This window comes from Bufo bufo, chromosome 3 (genome assembly GCF_905171765.1).
Source record: "Bufo bufo chromosome 3, aBufBuf1.1, whole genome shotgun sequence".
NCBI classification, from domain to species: domain Eukaryota; kingdom Metazoa; phylum Chordata; class Amphibia; order Anura; family Bufonidae; genus Bufo; species Bufo bufo.
This window is the reverse complement of record NC_053391.1, coordinates 484,783,514-484,804,364: the sequence shown is the minus strand read 5'-3', so window position 1 is coordinate 484,804,364 and position 20,851 is coordinate 484,783,514. Positions and strand designations below refer to the sequence as shown.

Here is a 20,851-nt window from a genome sequence, read left to right as displayed (position 1 = left end):
TATAGCGCTCATCACTGTTGCTCATACAGAATTCGTGCACTGTAGACATGTATGTGGTGTACGGATTCCAGTGAGCTCAGTACTGGCAGGAGCACACATCGTTACTCCTTCGAAGCCCACATCAATGTAGGGTCTCCTGCACTGATGTGCTTTGCAGAGCCTTGAGCAGAGCGGGCACAGGCAGGAGCAGTGATGTGTGTTCCCGCCAGTACCAAGCCCACTGCGGCACCTGTCTTTGTAGAACTTTGGAGTCCGTACACCAAGTATATGGCTATGGTCTTTGGATTATGTATGTGCGACAGTGAAAAAGCGATATATAGACGGGTTCGAACATTGGGGGCCTGTTATGCCATGAAGACAGTAACATCAATTAATAAAATGATTTACAAAAAAGAATTTTAGGGCATTTCTAATTGTTTAAAAGCAAGTTGTATGAAAGTTTAGGTACCCTATAAGCATGGTGTAGCATTTTCAGTCCATTACCGTTTGAACAATCGTCGTTCATCCTACGGGGCTGTGACCTATCAGAATCAGAACTTTACAAAATGTCTGACGTTATAGAGAGGTTCTCATTGGCGGTGGTCTGTGAACTGGGGCTCCCACTGGAATGTGCCAATTCAGTTTTTAGCTCTGAGATCTTTGTAACTCCACGTGCATCCAAATAGTCAAACTTCCACTTTACTTGTATTTGAAGCAGGTGGCACATTGTTCATGTCAGTGCAGTATGTCTGTTGGAGGAAAATCATTACACTTGTGTACACTCTAAGTATGCCTTCATGTCTGAACATTTTGGATCCATGGCTTTAGTGCAATACTTTAAAGCAAGTGCAACAAGTTGTATGCGTTGCATGGTAACATGTAACATATAATCAGCGCTTACAGGCATCACCTAATTGTTAAAATCATGACATTCTAACCTTTTTTTGGACTTTAAGACAGTATCACACCTACTAATAGTGTATCTCGTCCTTAATTTCTTGCATTTCTTTAAAAAGACTGAACATTTGCACTTACCTGTCTGTTCATAGTGATGATTTTATAAGTGATGGTGTCTGGTGCTCAGACGCTCTTAAGATGGTGACTTCCTCCTGCTGACAGTTTTAGGGTACTTGTAGTCAGGAAGTGAAAAGAAAGTGTGAATCAAACATTAGTGTTGGCTGAGCTACTGTACAGAAGTAGCCTCCCTCATCCTCGTAATTGTCCTTATTTGTAAGGTGCTAGAAATAACAGTGGGTGAGGGCTGTGTCTGGAGTGAAATGCCTCAGTTCAGTTTGTTTTTATTAATGTGAATCACCAAAAATGATGCAAGGCAATGTATTCTTAAAGAACGGAAACTTTCATAGGATAGTTGCTTGCCAGCATGAGGAAGTGGCGTGGTTGCTGACAAATACGGCAACTTGACGGTGCACAGCAGAACAGTAGGTTCTCACTCTGCTGCATCCCAAAAGACATTCTCATTATTCACTGCTCTGCAAGTTGACCTTTTAGAACATCCTAGGTGAAAGTGTTGTGCTTCTAGTTTGGGCAGTGTGTGGTCTCCAAGCTTGGCCAGAAGTGTTGGAAGGGCTGCAAGTGATTTATACATTTCATTTGTTTGGTTTGGATATGTCCCTATATCAGCCTCTTAACTGGAAAACCTGATTTATGTTGGCATTCTCTCAGATCTGTTTTGCCGGAGGTAATTGTGGCTGCACAAGAAAGTCTTCAACTATGATGATTAATCCTTTAGGTTACGTTTCCAAGAAATTTCCTTACAAATATGCTATGTGGACAAGATTAACTGTCTTATTATAGTTTTATAGGGGAATAATCTGTTGCACCGATTTTCCAGGGGAGCAAAGGCAGATATCAGGAAGGCCCCTGTACGTGTTAAGGCTACTTTCACACCCGCGTTCTGAACGGATCCTTTTGTATTATCTTTAACATAGCCATGACGGATCCGTCTTGAACACCATTAAAAGTCAATGGGAGACGGATCCGTTTTCTATTGTGCCAGATTGTGTCAGAGAAAACCCATTGACTTACATTGTGTGCCAGGACGGATCCGTTTGGCTCAATTTCGTCAGTCTCTAAAGCGGAATGGAGACTGAACTCATGCAAACTGATGCATTCTGGGCGGATCCTTTTCCATTCAGAACGCATTAGAATGAAAACTGATCCGTTTTGGACCGCTTGTAAGAGCCCTGAACGGATCTCGCAAACGGAGAGCCAAAACGCGAGTGTAAAAGTAGACTAAGGGGTCATGCACACAACTGTATGTATTTTGCGGTCTGCAAATTATGGATGATGTCCTTGTTGCATCCACATTTTTTGCAGACTCATTGACTTGAGTCTGGGTCCATGGGCCGTATTTTGCAGCTGAGAATAGGACATGTTCTGTCCTTTGTGGAACGACATACAGTTGTGGAAAGCACACGCAAGACAGCCATGTGCTTTCCACATCCCTAATGTCCATATCACGAAATATAGAACATGTCCTATTCTCGGCCATAAAATGGTGCCCACAGACCCATTTAAGTCAATGGGTCCACAAAAAATGCGGATACGACATGGGAGCTATGCGTAATCTCCGGACCACAAAATACGTACGGTCGTGTGCATGCTCTCCTATATTGTTGGCCAATTCCATGGAAATCATCAGTAGATTTGGCTAAAATTGTACTGCATACAGCCATCTTGAATTTTTACTAGTACAGAATGTGTGAACAGAATGAAAACAAATCCATTTAACACATTATGAAACAAAATATGCTGCATCAGATTGGTACCGTTTAAACTTTTTATTTTGTTCAAATCAATAGTAGATCCTAAAGAGAGGAAAAGTATGTTAGGTGGACTTGTACCTCAGTTTTTTGTAGCATTACTGCTTAGTACGCATGACCTTATGGCGCTATAAGTTCAGTTGAGAAGAACCATGGTGAGTTCAGGTGTTACATCTGTTATATGGACACTTAAAGGGGTTATCCAACCCCAAAAATGCCTCTCCAAATGCCTGGGCCCCTCACACAGATTGTACTTACCTCGCTCCCTGGCACCAGTGTCGCTTCTGATGCCCGCACGACCGCCGCTGCATCTCCCCGTCCCGTGGATCAAAACATCTGAGGTGACGCTAGAGAGGCTCTTTCCCGTTGCGGGCTGCTATTGGCTGAGCACGTGTCCCCGCTCCAATTGCCTGCCAACCCCCGAAACCCCCCCAATCGCTGGATGTTTTGATCCGTGCGAGGAGGAGCTGCAGCGGCGGCCGTTCTGCCATCAAAAGCGATGCAGGTGCCGGGGAGCGAGGTAAGGGGCATTTTTGAGGTTGGATAACCCTTTTAAATATGTCCATCTGTGGAAACTGTAAGGCTGTACTTACACGCATGTACAGTTCTGGAGTGTTCCTCATAAAATTGAGAAAACTGATTTTCCTTTAGAAGGTTTTCTTGCTCGGCCTTTAGCATTCCAATGGCATCTTCACATCTGCGATGGAGGCTTTGTTTGGGGCCTTCGTTGCATATTCCGCCAAAAAGAAGGATAATAATAATTGTCCTTTAGCAACGTCTTTTGACATTGCTGCAGTAAAGGGGGGTTGGTGGCACCTGGAGCGCTCCTGCTTTAAGAATGAATGTTATTAACAGCCCAGGTACTTAGAACAGGCTCCTGCTTCACAGCTGGTGTCAGGAAATTATCCAGTCCCAGCTGTCAACCATTTGATTGCTGCGGTCTATGACCGCATGTCACAGTGTGGTTCACTGTGACAGTTATGGCCGTGCAGGCTGGCTTCATGCCCTCTCGTGAACTGGCTGCAGGCTGACTCCTGTGTATGCTGGTTGCTTGGGGTTGCGTGCTGGCTGCAGTGTCTTGTGTGTACTATGCCCACGAATGTGTGTACTTCCCTTGTCTGTATCTCTGTGCAGTTCTTATCACTGTTGTGAAAAAATTCTATATTATAGATATTGTAGGCTACACAATCATGTAGAAGACTACTGACTTGACAGTTGTCCAGAAGACAGTCATTGTCACTTTCGACAAGGAGGGTAAACCGCAAAAGGTCATTGCTAAAGAAGCTGGCTGTTCACAGAGTGCTGTATCCAAGCATATTAATCAGAAGTTGAGTGGAAGGAAAAAGTGTGGTGGAAAGAATTTGGAGGAGATTCACAAGGAGTGAAGTGTGGCTGGAGTCAGTGCTTCCAGAGCCACCACACAGGGGCGTAGTTATAGGGAGTGCAGAGGTAGCAGTCGCTACCGGGCCCAGGAGCCTGAAGGGGCCCAAAGACCCTTGTGCCACATAAAAAGACACTGGCATTATAGAGAGTGCATGCTGGTCAAGTTACCCCTCTGGCTGGAGGGAAGGGGTTAGGCCAAGAATTTGGCTATGTGCTTCCCTGCCCCTGGCCACAAAGCACTGGGGGAAGGGGGGCCCAAACAGAGCTCTAGCACCAGGGCCCATGAATGAGCCCATAGCTACGCCTCTGCCACCACACACAGATGTATCCAGGACATGGGGTACAACCAGGGTCGGACTGGCTTACTGGGAAGCCGGTGAAATGCCCGGTGGGCCCCTTGCCTGTCTGCTTATACTACAGCCAGAGCCACCAGCCGGGCAGTTACTATACTTTCAGGCGCCTGGCTGTTGTCAGGTGCTGGAGTGCAGCACTGGCACACATATCATTTTACTTTGGTGAAAGGGACCGCACAATACTTTGCAGCGCTTGTTCCTTTCTCCAAAGTAAACATTCACGGACCGCACATTAGCGGACAGCCCCCCCCTCTCTGCAGGAGAGCCGAGGCAGCAGGAGATAATGGAGACGCTGCTCTCTCTGACCTCCTGTGTTACTGTGCCTCCAGTATAAAGTTAATTTCTCTTCTCTCACTGGTCCCACTACTCCACACAGCAGCACTGGGGTAAGTTACTGTGGGAGGGAACTGGGAAGTTTGGAGAGTCCTGAAGCTGCTGCTCCTGCACATCTTGTGTCCCCCTGTTGTTCCAGCCCCTCACAGACCTTTGCCCACTGACTATCTCACCTATACTTTATACAGAGCAAGAAGTTATGTCTCCCACAGTGTCCTTAATTCCACTTGTGGACTGGGCATATAAAATATAACTTTTACTAATAAATCGCTAAAAGCATAGGTGGTTGCAGTAGGACGAAACAAAAACATACATACATATATACACATATATTGCCACCATCTGGGGCCGCAGTAGGATAATTATGGGTGGATCTTACCCCGTCCTGTAGACACACGACCAGCAAACAGTGGGTGGCGTCAGTGCCCTGGTATAGCAATAGGACACTGGTGACCAGTGCTTCTGTGGGTATGGCGGTATGGACACTCCTGTTGTGCCCTGGTCTAAAGCCCTCCCTGTATTGGTGGTTAAGGGGCTAGCCTCATCGACCTGCCTCACCAACACAGAGCACCCGCCCCGACAGGGGCGACCCCATACGGAACCTGTCCCTATAATGGGGCCTAGTCCCTGTAAAGCCCTTACTATATAGCCCTACATGCCATGTTTCATTCTATAGAGTTGGAACTCATCAGGGGCTTACTGAAGTCAAAGGGTTTCTACAAAAAATTGAAAAGGACACGCAAAGAGACCGCGATCACTAAGTATACTTATTCATATAGACATTCAAAAGTAGCTATTTAGTATGTATCCTCTACTTACTACTTCAGGATAAATATTCCTTCCTTGTAGTTTGGAGGGTGTACAGACGGTCAGTGGTACTCGTCCCTACAGGGTATGGGAAAGTGTCCCCAAAAATACCCTCGTCTCACCGCAAAATGCAAAGAGTGCGGAGATACGGCATGATACGCCATATCGCCTTTTAAATCCGGCGCCTCGGGCAATTACCACCCCCCTTTTCCGCCTACTCACCGCTGTGGCACGCATGTGGAACGCACGCTGTTACTGTGCTCTCAGTTTCCACCGGAAGCTGACGTCACATGATCATTGGGGCTGCCGGAAGCTCCGTGCGTCTGTGTCTGTGCGTCCCATGTTGCCAGGCAACCGGATGACGTCCAGACACTGCACGGTCGCATGCCATCTCCAATGCCGGACGGCAGATTTATTCAATACAATCATTTAATATGAATTTGTTTGGCAGGTTTCTCATCAGTACATATATCCTCACAAGGTTAGTTGTGGGATGCAGATGGAAGGGATATGAAAAACAGATCCATTAGACCATTCTGGATTACGTCATCAGTGGCTACTCAGATAAAACAGGTAAAGCTCTGCTGCTCGTTGAGGCCATTGGGGTATACAGTTTTCAAATCGAAAATCCATCTTGCCTCACATTGAAGGATTCTCTAATTCCAATCTCCACATCTCAGTGGTGGTTTCACTTTCTCTATGCCCATAAAGGAGAGGCACCTCGAGTCCCCACCATGTTCAGTTCTTACATGGAGCGAGACAGAGGTGTCCCTACAATTATGAATGTCGCCTATATGTTCCCCGATCCTCCTTCTTAGTTCCCTCTTTGTTTTGCCAATATATTCCTTATTGCAGGAGCATGTGATTTTATAAACAACTCCTGTAGTCTTGCAGTTAATCAGATCTCTAATGACATAAGTTTTACCCGTATTACTGCTCCTAAAGGATTTTCCACATTGCATGTACTTGCAGGCTATGTATCCACTACATCTGTAATTGCCATGGATTCCTTTTTCCAGCCAAGTTTTAGGTGCTGGTATTAGTGAAAAATGACTATTCACCGTCCAGTCTCGTACACTTTTACCCCTCCTATATGTTATGCTTGGACATTCTTTTATAGTCGCACAGAGGTCAGGATCCATTCTAAGTACACGCCAATGTTTCGCAATTATTTCTCTTATGCCACTCTCTTATGCCAGTAGAGGCCTCATTGAATGTACTAATCAGGCGTATCTCCTGCGCCTTTGTTAGAGAAACATTGTCACTAGTTGTTATCTTTTTATTGGGGTTAAGAAGAGAGGTGCGGTCACGGGCCTTTGCAGCCTGATAGGCCGGTGTTGATGTACCAATAGGGTAACCCGATCCATGAATCTCTTTTTCAAGGTAGCTGCTTGTTTTTTAAATTCTGCGTCTTTGGAGAAATTTCTCCTTATCCTTAAATACTGACCCCGAGGGATCCCCCTCCTGAGGGGGAAAGGATGACAGCTGTCCCACCTCAGGAGGGAATTCGCTGAGGTCAGCTTGCGGAAAATTGTTCTGTCAAGACTTCTGTCTTGATTTTTGGTAATGAGAATATCCCAAAAAGGCAACTGTGTCTCGTCACACTCTGAAGTGAAACGTAAACCAATCTGATTCCTATTGAGACGGAAAAAGACTTTGGACAGCCCCTCCAGATGACCAGCACGTCATCAATATAACGTGCCCATTGCTGGACATTTTGGACTTCTAGCATTGTCTCGTCACAAAAGACAAGAGTATTTTCCCACCAGCCCAGGAGAAAATTTGCGTAAGATGGGGCACATGAACACCCCATCGCGATGCCCCTGAGCTGGTAGTAAAACTTGCCATTGAAAAGGAAATAATTCCTCTTAAGTACAAACTCAAGTAACTTTAAAACCATGCTGTTATGTGCCACAAATTGGCATCCGCGCGTGGATAAAAAATGTGCCACTGCATGTAGGCCCTATTCATGTGGGATTGATGCCTAGTATGCACCCATCCTCTAGTTGTATACCCTCTAGCTGTTTTAAGAGGTCTCCCGTGTCCCTAACATACGAGGGAAGTGATTGTACAAAGGGTGATAGAATTTTATCTACATTAATTCCCACATTTTGGCTCAAACTATTTATGCCTGATACTATCGGACGCCCTTTGAGTGGGTCGTACCCCTTATGTACTTTGGGGAGGCAGTAGAATGTTGCTATCTGTGGGTGCTGCGGGAGGAGAAAGTCATATTTACTCTGATTAATTTATTGTTTTTTGCTGTGTCTAATATAGTCTTGAGTTTTTGTTTATACTTCACCGTGGGGTCCCCCTCCAATATTTCATAGCAGTCACATGGGGCCAGAAGTTTTTCACACATTATTTTATAGTTATCTGTGTCCATAATGACAGTGTTTCCCCCCTTGTCAGATGGCTTAATAGTTATGCTCATGTTTAGTGCAAGGATTTCTAATGCCCGTGATTCCTCCTGTGTACAGTTTGGGGGGGGCAGAGTATAAATGTGTTGACTCCAGTTCGGTGCTCACTAGGTTACATAGAAACATAGAATGTGTCGGCAGATAAGAACCATTTGGCCCATCTAGTCTGCCCCAAGGTTCAAGAATACATCAATACAGTTTGTATAGGTTGTTGGTGGGGTTTTTGTACACCTATTTTTTAAAGGTGTGAAGGGGTCCTCCCCAGGTGCAATTTCATGTGGGGCCACTAGACTCTGCAGAAGTCTCACATCCGCTACCATATTGGTTGGGACCCCCAGTTCCAAGCTCTGTTTTTTCTCTATATTGCGGAAATGTTTGAACCACCTTAGTTTCTGGACGAATAAGTTAATGTCAACTATAGTTCTAAAGAGGTTGAACCTTGGTGTAGGTACAAATGAGAGCCCCTTTTCCAGGATGCTAGTTTCAAATTGAGTTAAGGGATGAGAGGACAGATTGATTATTTCTGGGCCTGTACTGAGGTTGGTTGCTGCTGGGAGAGATTTCTTAAGGGGTATGACAGGTTCTGATCTAAAAAACCTTGAGTACTTTTGTTATATGAATTGCCCCTATAATTCCTTCTCCCACGCCCCCTCCCTCTGACCGTACTTCTACTGCCTGGTTGTTCTTTATCAGACTCAGGTCCGTCACTGTTGAGGATAAATCGGTGTCCCTTTCTGTTGCACTCCCTTTCTCACTCATAAGTATGTAAGCTTCGTTTTCTTTGAAATCTGATAAGTCACGTGTAAATTGCTTGTGCTTTCTCTCCTTTAAGTGATATTGGAATTTCTCCAAAGCTGCTTAGAGTTGTTTTTCTTTGATCCCAAAATCAGTTTCTTCTGCAAAGTATTGAGTGATATCAATCTGTTCCCCCAGTTTTTTGTTTGCACTTTCTAGTGTGAGACGCTCCTGTTCGACCAAAATTTTCATAAAACGCAGGGAGCTAGCAGTCGCTTCCTGTTCCCATTTAGTCATCAAAGATGCATTTCTGCATCTGGCAGCCGGCGATAATGTAATTCTTAGACCCCTCGGTACAATATTGTGTTCCAGATAGTGTTCCAAACTCTGAACCTCTCACCAGGACACAATTTGTTCCCTATAGGTTTTCTCTAGATCTCTAAAAGCTGCACGGAACGAGGGGGTTATTTTTTCTGTAGAAAATTTTTCTCAGAAAACACCTCCTTGGCCTCTGTCAACCAATTTTCTGCATTAAACCCAGTACTTAGGAAACCTGCCATATCCATGAAACAATTTCTAAACTTACATACAAAAAATACCTCTATGCACTCGGTGTGTATGTGCAGAGATATACGTCACACCTCAAATTAACTTAATTCCACTTGTGGACTGGGCATATAAAATATAACTTTTACTAATAAATCGCTAAAAGCATAGGTGGTTGCAATGGGACAAAACAGTCTCCCAGTGTCCCCCTCTTCCCTCTCATCAGTGGCATTTCACATTTTCCCAGCCCCTCACCCCCACATAATATGTAATGTCTCTGGAGGTTATATCAGCGTTGGAGCGTTATAAGAGGAGCGGCTGATATCAGTCACATGTGATGTAATGTCTCTGGAGGTTATATCCGTGCTGGAGCATTATATGAGGAGCGGCTGATATCAGTCACATATGACTGTGGATAGGTTATCAGTATCTGATTGGTGGGGGTCTGACACCCGGGACTAGGGATCGACCGATATAGATTTTTTTTAGAGCCGATACCGATAACCCGTGAACTTTCAGGCCGATAGCCGATAATTTATACCGATATTTTGTGCATTTTCATTTAAAAAAATAAATAAATCCTACACAAATCTGTTAAATGAAGAGATGCCATTATATATCTAAGATTAAATATTTATACTTAATATTTTTGTGTTTTTTTTTTTTTTTATCTAATAACAATTTCCCCCTTAGGGGCTAGAACCTGGGATCTTTTGATCCCTTGTCCTATTCACCCTGATAGAGCTCTATTAGGGTGAATAGGACTTCACACTCTCCCTGCTGCCCTGTGCATAGTACACACAGCAGCAGGGAGCCGACTATGGCAGCCAGGGCTTCAGTAGCGTCCTGGCTGCCATGGTAACTGATCGGAGCCCCTCGGATCAGACGGTCCGCACCGCAAAAAAGTAGTGCTTCCGTGGGCTTCCGATCGGTGCCTCCGGTCCGCACCACATCTCCCGGATTGCGGACCGATTCAAGTGAATGGGTACACATGTATTGCGGACCCGCTGTATTCAGGCCGCAATACGGCCACGGCAACGGCCGTGTGCACGAGCCCTAAATCACATAGATAAAGGGGCAATGTACCCCTGTCTCAAAAGGATATGGGGTCATAATAACACATGTATGTCAGGGGTAGCAATAATCATATAGAAAAATAAGAAGTCACTTAGTGACATTGATTTTTATATGATTTTTGTTGTTTTACAACCTTCAAAAAATGTAAAAGCTTTTAAAGCTTTTTTTTTTTTAATCAAGTGAATGGGAGCTGAATCGGAAATTACACAGTGTATGAAGTCTTCTGCTGCTGACACCTATAACTTTTAGATTTTCCTGACGATGGAGCTATGTGAGGACAAAGTGAACAAAACTGATTATAAGGGGGCCAGTTACCGTATTTTTCAGGATGTAAGACTCACTGGACTATAAGACGACCTAGAATTTGGAAGAGGAAAATAAGAAAAAAAATATTTTCCATCAGACCTCAGAGCACATCCCCAAATCAGACCCCCATTCTTCATCAGACCACAGATCAGACCCTCAATCCTCATTAAACCCCCATTCATCATCAGAGGTCATATCAGACCCTAAAATCAGACCCCCCAACATCCATCAGCCTCAGATCAGACCCTCCAACATCCATCAGCCTCAGATTAGATTCCCCAACCTCCATCAGCCTCCCATCAGACCCCCCAGCTTTCATTAGCGTAGAATCAGCCCCCAGCAGACCCCCAGCCTCCATCAGTCTCACATCAGACCCCCCAGTCTGCTTCAGCCTCACATCAGACCCATCAGCCTGAGATCAGACCCCCCAGCCTCCATCAGCCTCAGATCAGCTCCCTGTCAGACCCCACAGTCCCCTTCAGACTTAAAAAAAAAACTTACCTCGCTTGCTTCAGGCGGTCCTGAAGATCCAGGACCCGCCGCTCCCCGCATTGCTTCTTCTGACCCTCGCTCGACTGTGATCATAGCGCGCACCTACATGCAATACGTCCTGATGCTGTACGCTGTCAGGACACACTGCACAGCGGGACTCGGAAAAAGACCAGGGAGGTTGAGTACAGCCAGATAATTGAAGCTGTCATTTGCATTCGGACTACTTTTTGGGGAAAGATAGTACATCTTACAGTACCAAAAATACAGTAATTACTGAACGCCGGGATACAGCAGAATCACTCAGTAACCAAGCTAACCACGCTGATCAGTGAGAAATAGCATGGAGATAAATATACATATTTAGGTTATAGATGTTAAAATACAGTACTCTATGTGAGGGAGCAGTAAGGGCAGCGGCTTAGCCTGTCTTCCCAGTCAGTACTGCACTGTACTGTACTAGGAAGACAGATGTGTCTTAGCAACGCTCATTTAAGAGATTGCTGCTAAGGGAAATTTCTGAGAAAGTTTTCCACTATAAATGTACAATTTCTTTAAATAAACTATATTAGAAAAATGTTCCCTATCTCTGTCCCTACACATTAGAAAAAAACAAAAACATGACATTTACACTTTAAAAGAAATAAATGCTTGACATTGATCACACAGTGTAAGGAATCTATATATTACATGAGTTTCAATTTTTGGATTGAATTACTGAATTTTTTTTACTTTTCAATGAGCGTAATAATATTACAGGCTATAGCTACTAGAGAGGGGTCGTTGATCCAGGGAGATATTCTGATTGCCTGATTGGAGTCGGGAATTTTTAATCCCCTAAAGTGAGGAAAATTGGCTTCTACCTCACAGGGTTTTTTTTTGCCTTCCTCTGGATCAACTTGCAGGATGACAGGCCGAACTGGATGGACAAATGTCTTTTTTCGGCCTTATGTACTATGTTACTATGTATTCTAATTTATTGAGATGCACCTGTGTTAGCATACAGGAGTATGGTAATATATTATAAGTTTAAAATAAAGTTATAGAATAGTAATACCGTAATGGGATTTAGTAAAAATATTATGAATGATAAAAAAAAACATAAAAATAAACCTAAAAACAGTTGCTTTTGATATATTTCTAAGGCTAGTTTCACACTTGCGGCAGGACGGATCCGACATGCTGTTCACCATGTCGGATCCGTCCTGCGGCTATTTCGCCGTGCCCCCGGGCCGCCGCTCCGTCCCCATTGACTATAATGGGGACGGGAGCGGAGCTCCGGCGCAGCACGGTGGTGCACGGCGAAAGCCGCCGGACTAAAAAACCTGACATGCAGTAATTTTAGTCCAGCGGCTTTCGCCGTGCACCGCCGTGCTGCGCCGGAGCTCCGCCCCCGTCCCCATTATAGTCAATGGGGACGGAGCGGCGGCCCGGGGGCACGGCGAAATAGCCGCAGGACGGATCCGACATGGTGAACAGCATGTCGGATCCGTCCTGCCGCAAGTGTGAAAGTAGCCTAAAGCAAAAAGAAAATGATATAGATTACTCTGTACTTTGTTGCACCAAAGTTATTAAAATATAAGTGACTTAATAAATTTGGCTCAACTTCTTTTGGGCTGTGCGCTTGAGAAGCAAATTTATGCCAACTATGAAATATAAATTATAGCAAATCAGTTGGACATGTGAAGCCACGCCCTCCAGCTAAACCCTTTTTTCAGGAGAGGTAAAAACTTTGTAAAATTAAAAAATGTCACAAATGTTTACACAGAAGTGGACTACACAAAAAGCGCGGCCTTTTCACACCCGAAAACTTCAATACATTCCCCTTATGTTTTCAAGAATTACATTCAGAAGCTAGGTCTCTACCACCACCTTGTGGTAGCTTAGCTGAACTGCTTCCTCTGTTTTTTTTTGTAATGAATCCTCCTGCATTTTACTTTATCTGAAGAGAAGCTGTTAACATTTTGTCAGAGATGAATTGCTCAGCACTCTGCTCTGTCCACATCTATTCGTTTTCCCCTCATGTCTGTTCATATTATTTGATTGAAAGACATTAGCATAAATGGTTCCTAGGAGTCAGACTCTTGAAGTGTTTGAATATTGGCTGTATAATACCTACTGCATTTCTTGTCAAATGTGTAATGTTGTATCCCTTTATTCTAATTTTTTAAAGAATTGTCTCTAAAATGATCTGTCGCCATCTAATGTGAGTACAGGCGTGGCATGTGATGGACAGTAACACTTTACCTGCATTTTTTCGGGCAGCTTCCTGGTAGGAGTTGTAAAAGTCTCTCTTAAGGCCCCTTTACACTGGCCAATTTTGCAAGTGATTGTCGCCTGTCAATCGCCTGCCCGTCAGCAGGGAGACCATCATGTTTACATGCAGCGATCTCCTCCACAGTATGCCATCGCTCTTCCCCATACTGACTCCTTGTTTGTCGGCAGCAGAGTGTGTTTATACAGCACGATCTGCCACTGGGAAACGATGATGTTTTAGGTGTCTGCACAAACTAGCATATTACCTGATGAACGAGCGTTTTGCTTGTTTATCTGGTAATTAGCGGCACCTTTACACCGACAGATAATCACTAACGAGCGTTCATATCTGGCCGAAAAGGCCTTTTGGCTCTGTTCACATTTGCATTGCGGCTTCTATTTATATTGGAAGCCACACTGCTGTTCTGGATCTGTCACACATGGCAGTGACCGATGGGCCCCGACTGACTTATAATGAGGTCAATTTTGTTACTATTTGGAGAGAAATATCTCAGCTTTACAGGCCCCAACTTCAACGCCATAATTGCCATTTTATCAATTTACTGTATGGTTTCAATGTTCTTCACTGTACACTTATAAAACGGTGACCGTTTTGAGAGTAAAACTCTTAAAAACTGCAATAAAAGCAAAGAAAAAGCATGAGAAAAACCACAGGCCTCCTGCAAAAATATTATGATTCACAATATATAGAATCCCAGGCTTTTGCTTTTTTGTGCTAGTGCTTCATAGGAGGTAACAATGCAGGAAGAGACACACGTGAGCCCACCAAAACAACAGGCAAGCTGCGAAAAACACTGGGGCACATCTATTAAGACCGGTCTTAATGAAGCCCTAAGCCGGCGGTGGATCGCCGAAGTTATGAAGAGGTGCCGGCCTCTCCATAACTTGGGCGCACCAGTTCTAAATGTAAGACAGCTTCCACCTGACACAGGCGTAGAAAATGGTAAATGAGACCATGCCACACCTACAATCTTAGATCTGGCGTGATCGGGGCGAAGTTGCAGATAGCGGCTGAACGCATCTGCTCCTGAAATGTGCCTAATATAGGCATATTTCAGTATAACTAATTACCCCCTCTGTATGTAAACCCAGTCTAAAGGGTATGTCTGCCTCCACCATTATTTGTAATATTATCTTCTTGATCTTCTTCTTCGCACACCTGTCCTATGTGTAGTCTTGTGATTTCTGTTGTTTTCCCCTTATAAACATTTGGATATGCCATAACCTACTGACAGATGCACTTTCCACTGACCAATCGTCTCTCAACCCACCTGGGGAGGTTGTCCTCAGATCCAGGCAGTGAATAAATGTAGAGGTTGCCTTGCATGATAATTTAATATCATAGATTCATGTTTGCGGTGATACCTACATTTACATAGAGAAATCTTTACATATGGAGCTGTAATATATATACAGCAAATATCTGGGTGATCTTGATGCCAGTAAATTATAGTTGCCAGCTCTTCTGGATTGTGAAGAGGCTTCCAAACTCTCAGATATCCCTGATGCCAGGAAAGCCTTCAGAGAGCAGTCCTAATTGTGTGTGGTGCCAATCTGCATCATCAGTGTCCAAACAGACACTAAGGGGGCATGGCCAATGTCTGTAAAAGGGGTGGGGCCTACAGGTAAAGGTGCATAGTTAAGGTGGGGTGGAGGTCTACTGTAAAACGGGTGTGACTGTGCACATTGCAACTTCTGTCCTCCCTGATCGCTGTACCCAAAGGTTGCCTACTACAGTAAATGTTTGATGCTTGCAGTTGACAAATGGTCTGATTAAGTTAGCATTTGGTAAGATGCAACTACTTAACTTTTTACTCCTTTGCTAATAAAATAAAAGTCTCCACCTAAAAGTGGCATTGAGAGAGCACGTATGGAGTGCATGGACAGTGTTCAGCATGCTTGCTTTTTTCCAGCTAAATAAAGACTGACTGAGCCACACGCAGAACACCGTCTCATAAGACATAAAACTGAGACAACCTAACACATTATTGCCCAGAATACACTACACCATGTACTCTCTGAATGGTATATGGTCATTAAAACGTGGTGATTCGTTCGATTTTACATGCACCACGTCCTAAAAGTGGACATTTTCACTCAGTTTGAGATTGAGGGAAACTCCACCTCCCATGGTTTCCTACCTGGCCGATCCTGCTTGGAAACTCCACCTCCCATGGTTTCCTACCTGGCCGATCCTGCTTGGAAACTCCACCTCCCATGGTTTCCTACCTGGCCGATCCTGCTTGGAAACTCCACCTCCCATGGTTTCCTACCTGGCTGTTCCTGCTTGGAAACTCCACCTCCCATGGTTTCCTACCTGGCCGTTCCTGCTTGGAAACTCCACCTCCCATGGTTTCCTACCTGGCCGATCCTGCTTGGAAACTCCACCTCCCATGGTTTCCTACCTGGCCGATCCTGCTTGGAAACTCCACCTCCCATGGTTTCCTACCTGGCCAATCCTACTTGGAAACTCCACCTCCCATGGTTTCCTACCTGGCCGTTCCTGCTTGGAAACTCCACCTCCCATGGTTTCCTACCTGGCCAATCCTACTTGGAAACTCCACCTCCCATGGTTTCCTACCTGGCCAATCCTACTTGGAAACTCCACCTCCCATGGTTTCCTACCTGGCCGTTCCTGCTTGGAAACTCCACCTCCCATGGTTTCCTACCTGGCCGTTCCTGCTTGGAAACTCCACCTCCCATGGTTTCCTACCTGGCCGATCCTGCTTGGAAACTCCACCCTCCCTCTCTGTTTGTAATTAAATGACCCTCTGTCACAGCCAGACAGCTGAGAAGCGCTCACAGGAGCTTCTCAGATCCTCCTCCTTGAATTTCTTTGTTTTGGTTTAGTTTCTCATCTCGTTAGTCTATCTCAGCTGTCATGCAGTCAGACTGATCGCTACCCTTTAAGTTCCTCCCCATAATGCAGTAGTGTGCGGCTGATACAACTTCCTGGAGTGTGTGTGCATGCTGTTCCCAGTTCCCAGTCCTCAGTCGTCAGTCGTCTGCAGATAAGTGCTGTTTATGTATTTATGTTTTTGTCTTTTCTGGATCCAGGTGACCCTGACTCCCTCCGTTTCAGTGTAGGGAGCCGGTGGTCGTGTCCCTTCACTATTGTAGGGTCTTCAGGTAATAGATAGCCGAGGAACGTGGATATGCGGCCATCCACCTTTGGGGTGTTCGCATAGGCTGAGCAGTGAGGGAGAGCGGCAGCTCTATTGCAGGGGTCTCCCTTTGTTCCTTAGTTGTGGATCCAGAGAGACATTGTTTATATGGTATTGTCTTGTTTCCTGTACACCATCCGTGACACCCTCACCTTACTTTCTTCCACAGTTTCCTTTATCTGTCTTCCCTCTTCCACTTCCCCTGCCATTAAGGCCTCGTACCCACAACCATATTGTATATCCATGTGCTATCTGCATTTTTTGTGGATAGCACACTGACCCATTCATTTCTATGGGGCCAAGCACACATTCGTATTTTTTGCAGAGGCATGTGGCTGGTCAGAGGATTAACAGTCCTATGATCTGTGCTACTCATTGGGGGTGTAGCTGAACCAGAGAATCAGGGACTTTTTTCGTACTTCATCACTGTAGAATGTGAGGCGGGACCATGTTATCAAGGTAAAAAAAAACATGACAGATACAGGAAGTATATGGCGCCATGATTTTCAGCAGCATGACCCTACGTGAGAGCAGTGTTCTTATGAATTTGCCCAATGCATAGTATATTAGTTATTGTATTCCAACCTTGTGTGAAATGTGAAGCACAGACGGGGTGGTGATGCATATCAATATGGTTCATTGATCTATTAGCCCTTCTGCTCTGAGAGGTGCCGCAGGGTACTTGATGAGCAGTACTTTTCGACCATGCCAGTTAGTAGATTGCACTGTGATATTACATTGATTTATGTATGTTGTAGCTTTTTCAAAGCAGGCAAAATATAGAAATCAGACACTGTTCACCCTGGCTTTAACACTAAGGCTACTTTCACATTAGCATTTTTTACAGATTTGTCATGGATCTGCAAAAACGCTTCAGTTACAATAGTACAACCGCATGCATCCGTCATGAACGGATCCGGTTGTATTATGTCTTCTATAGCCATGACGGATCCGTCATGAACAGCATTGAAAGTCAATGGGGGACTGATCAGTTTTCTATTGTCAGAGAAAACGGATCCGTCCCCATTGACTTACATTGTGTGTCAGGACGGATCTGTCTTGCTCCGCACCACATTGCGGACAGAAAAACGATGCTTGCATCATTTTTCTGTCCGCGATGGAGACGCAACCAAACGGAACTCATGACGGATCTCAATAGCGGAATTGAAAACACAGATGTGAAAGTAGTCTTATAAGTGTCAGCAGTGAGTAGAACTTTTTGGGCAAAATTATCCCTAGCAAAATTAACTGAAGATTGTGGGTCCTTGTAAAGCATCAGAAGATGGTGGTTAGCAGGGGTTGCATAAAAGGTTACCTGTGTTACGGTATACTAATGAGGACTGACCACTGCTTGTAATTCGTTACTTGTACTCTAGGGCAGTGCTTGAAAACTGAATGTAAAGCACAAGCATTGCACTCAGGGTGTTGAAGTACGAAAAAGGTCACAAGGTGTACTGATACCTGCCGTGCATGCATCCCAAAATGTGGTTTCACGTTTCACCTTATCAGATGATCTGTACATTACTATCAGCAGGTTCAAACAACAGATCAGCCATTGTCACGCTGCACATATTGGTGTACAATGGTCTTGCTTTCCAACTTACTTTCATCAAATTTCATTTAGGGTGCCTACACACGCTGCAGATTTTGTTGCAGAATTTTCCTCAACTGAAAATCAGTTCCATTCTCCTGAATCCATCTGCTTGTTCCCCCATTGAAATGAATGGAACAGAATTTTAGTCGCAGAAAATTCTGCAGCATGTCATGGCACCCTTACCCAGTAAGCTCAGGTTGAGATGCTTCATCTTATCTGGTGAATGTCTTGAATAGGGTTGAGCAAATCCGGTTCGGATTGCTGTATCCGAACCCAGTTCTTTTAAAAACTTCTTTAAGAATATTGGCTCCGTCCTACTGTATAATGTATTGCCTCCGCAATGGTCTTTCTGAAGTTTTAGCAAATATCGCAAAACTTACTTCATCTCGCCTCTATGACATCACTTACTTTAATCGCATAAATTACTATATCAAAATACTAAGCCGAACTCAGTTTCGTTAATAAGGCACAAAGCCAAGTTCGGCTTCATATTACAGTAATTTATGCGAATAAACAAAGTAACACATGATAGAGGCGAGACTAAGTACGTCTCGCGATATTTGCTGAAACTTCAGAAAGACCTCCGTGAAAGCAATACATTTTACTGTAGGACAGAGGCGATATTCTTTTCAATAGAATCATTTTTAAAAGAATCGGTTTCGGATACAGCAATCCGAACCAGATTCGCTCAACCCTAGTCTTGAATGTTGCAGCCATCTATGCGCACATATCCCACCAAAACTGTCTCTATAAATGTGTTGACCATATTATGAATTGTGGCTGTAGTTATAAGACACTATTTTTTTTTCCCAAAACAAGGGACTGAAATGTCAGTGCGTCTTATTGTGCGAAGCAGCAGGGTCTCAATATAAAATGATGTATGAGGCCAAGGAGAGTATTATAGCTATATATAACATAGAAACTCACCATAGTGTACATGGAGCATGGCGCATCAGGCGCCCAAGAGCGTCTCTTGATGTGTAATGCACATGTACCAAAAGGCAATAAATGTACTAGGGGATGGGGAGGAGTTGGAAATCGATGGGAAAGAGCTGTTGGAACTAGAACGCATGCGCCAAGTGCACCGTGGGGCTGTACAAAATAAAGAAGTGGTGCATAACTGTGGAAAACTGGTAAAGTATAGTGGTATGCGTCAAGTGCAATATGTTAGTATACTGAATTTTTTTGAAAAAAGGACCCTCAGCTCCAGGTAGACGCCTAAACTGAAACGAGCCTGGGTCTAGGAACATACAACTGTAGGGAATAGGGGTATAGCTAAATGAAGGGGATAGATCATCAGTATCTGATCGGTAGGAGTCCCACAACTGGTATACCCGCCGATCAGCTGTTTGAGAAGGCCCCGGTGCTCCTGTGAACGCTACAGCCTTCTCACAGCTTACCAAGCACAACGCCGTACATTGTATAGCAGATGTGCTTGGTATCACACTCAACCCCATTCACTTCAATGTGGCTGAGCTGCAATGCCAAGCACTGCTGCTATACAATGTATGGCGTTGTGCTTGGTAAGCACAGAGAAGGCCGCGGCGCTCACAGGAGCGCCTTTGCCTTCTCAAACAGCTGATCGGCGGGTATACCAGTTGTGGGACTCCTACCGATCAGATACTGATGACCTATCTTGAGGATAGGTCATCACTGTGAAAATCCTGTTAAACCCTTTCATCCACCCATAAAATGAATGCAGGATCTAGGGCAGGCATCCTCAAACTGCGGCCCTCCAGCTGTTTCAAAACTAAAACTCCCAGCATGCCCGAACAGCCTACAGGTATCAGCCTACAGCAGGGCATTGTGGGAGTTGTAGTTTTACAACAGCTGGAGGGACGCAGTTTGAGGATGTCTAATCTAGGGGAACAAAAAAAACAGAAGTGAATACTAAAACAAGAGGGCCATCAGAGGGAAAAAGCTGTAAAACAAAATTTACACATAAGGGCTCATGCACACTTGAATGGGGTCCGCGATCCGCATCCGACGGTCCGCACCGCAAAAAAGTAGTGCATGCACTACTTTTTTGCAGTGCGGAGGCACGGACAGAAAACCCACGGAAGCACTCTGTAGTGCTTCCGTGGGCTTCCGATCGGTGCCTCTGTTCCGCACCACATCTCCTGGATTGCGGACCGATTCAAGTGAATGGGTACACATCCATGATGCACGGTGCACACAGTCGGTGCCCATATATTGTGGACCCGCTGTATTCAGGCCGCAATACGGCCACGGCAACGGCCGTGTGCATGAGCCCTAAATCACATAGATAAAGGGGCAATGTACCCCTGTCTCAAAAGGATATGGGGTCATAATAACACGTGTATGTCAGGGGTAGCAATAGATAATCATATAGAAAAATACTTAGTGACATTGATTTTTATATGATTTTTGTTGTTTTACAACCTTTAAAAAATGTAAAAGCTTTTAAAGCTTTTTTTTTTTTATCAAGTGAATGGGAGCTGAATCGGAAATTACACAGTGTATGAAGTCTTCTGCTGCTGACACCCATAACTTTTAGATTTTCCTGACGATGGAGCTATGTGAGGACAAAGTGAACAAAACTATGATTATAATTCTGACATCTGCTGTTCACCATGCTGGTTAA

The 20,851-nt window shown here is 44.5% G+C and overlaps 2 protein-coding genes across 9 annotated transcripts in view; one reads left to right on the top strand and one right to left on the bottom strand.

The window, feature by feature from the left end:
- GPR18 (G protein-coupled receptor 18) overlaps positions 1-1,369 on the bottom strand; it is a 30,794-nt gene extending 29,425 nt beyond the window's left edge. For 2 of the 3 annotated variants that reach the window (XM_040425277.1, XM_040425278.1), the window contains exon 1: positions 1,015-1,368. The gene's annotated coding sequence lies outside the window, so the exon portion shown is untranslated. Of the gene's footprint in view, positions 1-1,014 lie in introns of all 3 variants that reach the window. The other variant, XM_040425279.1, reaches the window with a different exon arrangement.
- The window catches only part of UBAC2 (UBA domain containing 2), a 196,510-nt gene that overhangs the window by 70,308 nt on the left and 105,351 nt on the right, over positions 1-20,851 (top strand). The gene's annotated exons all lie outside the window — the stretch shown is intronic.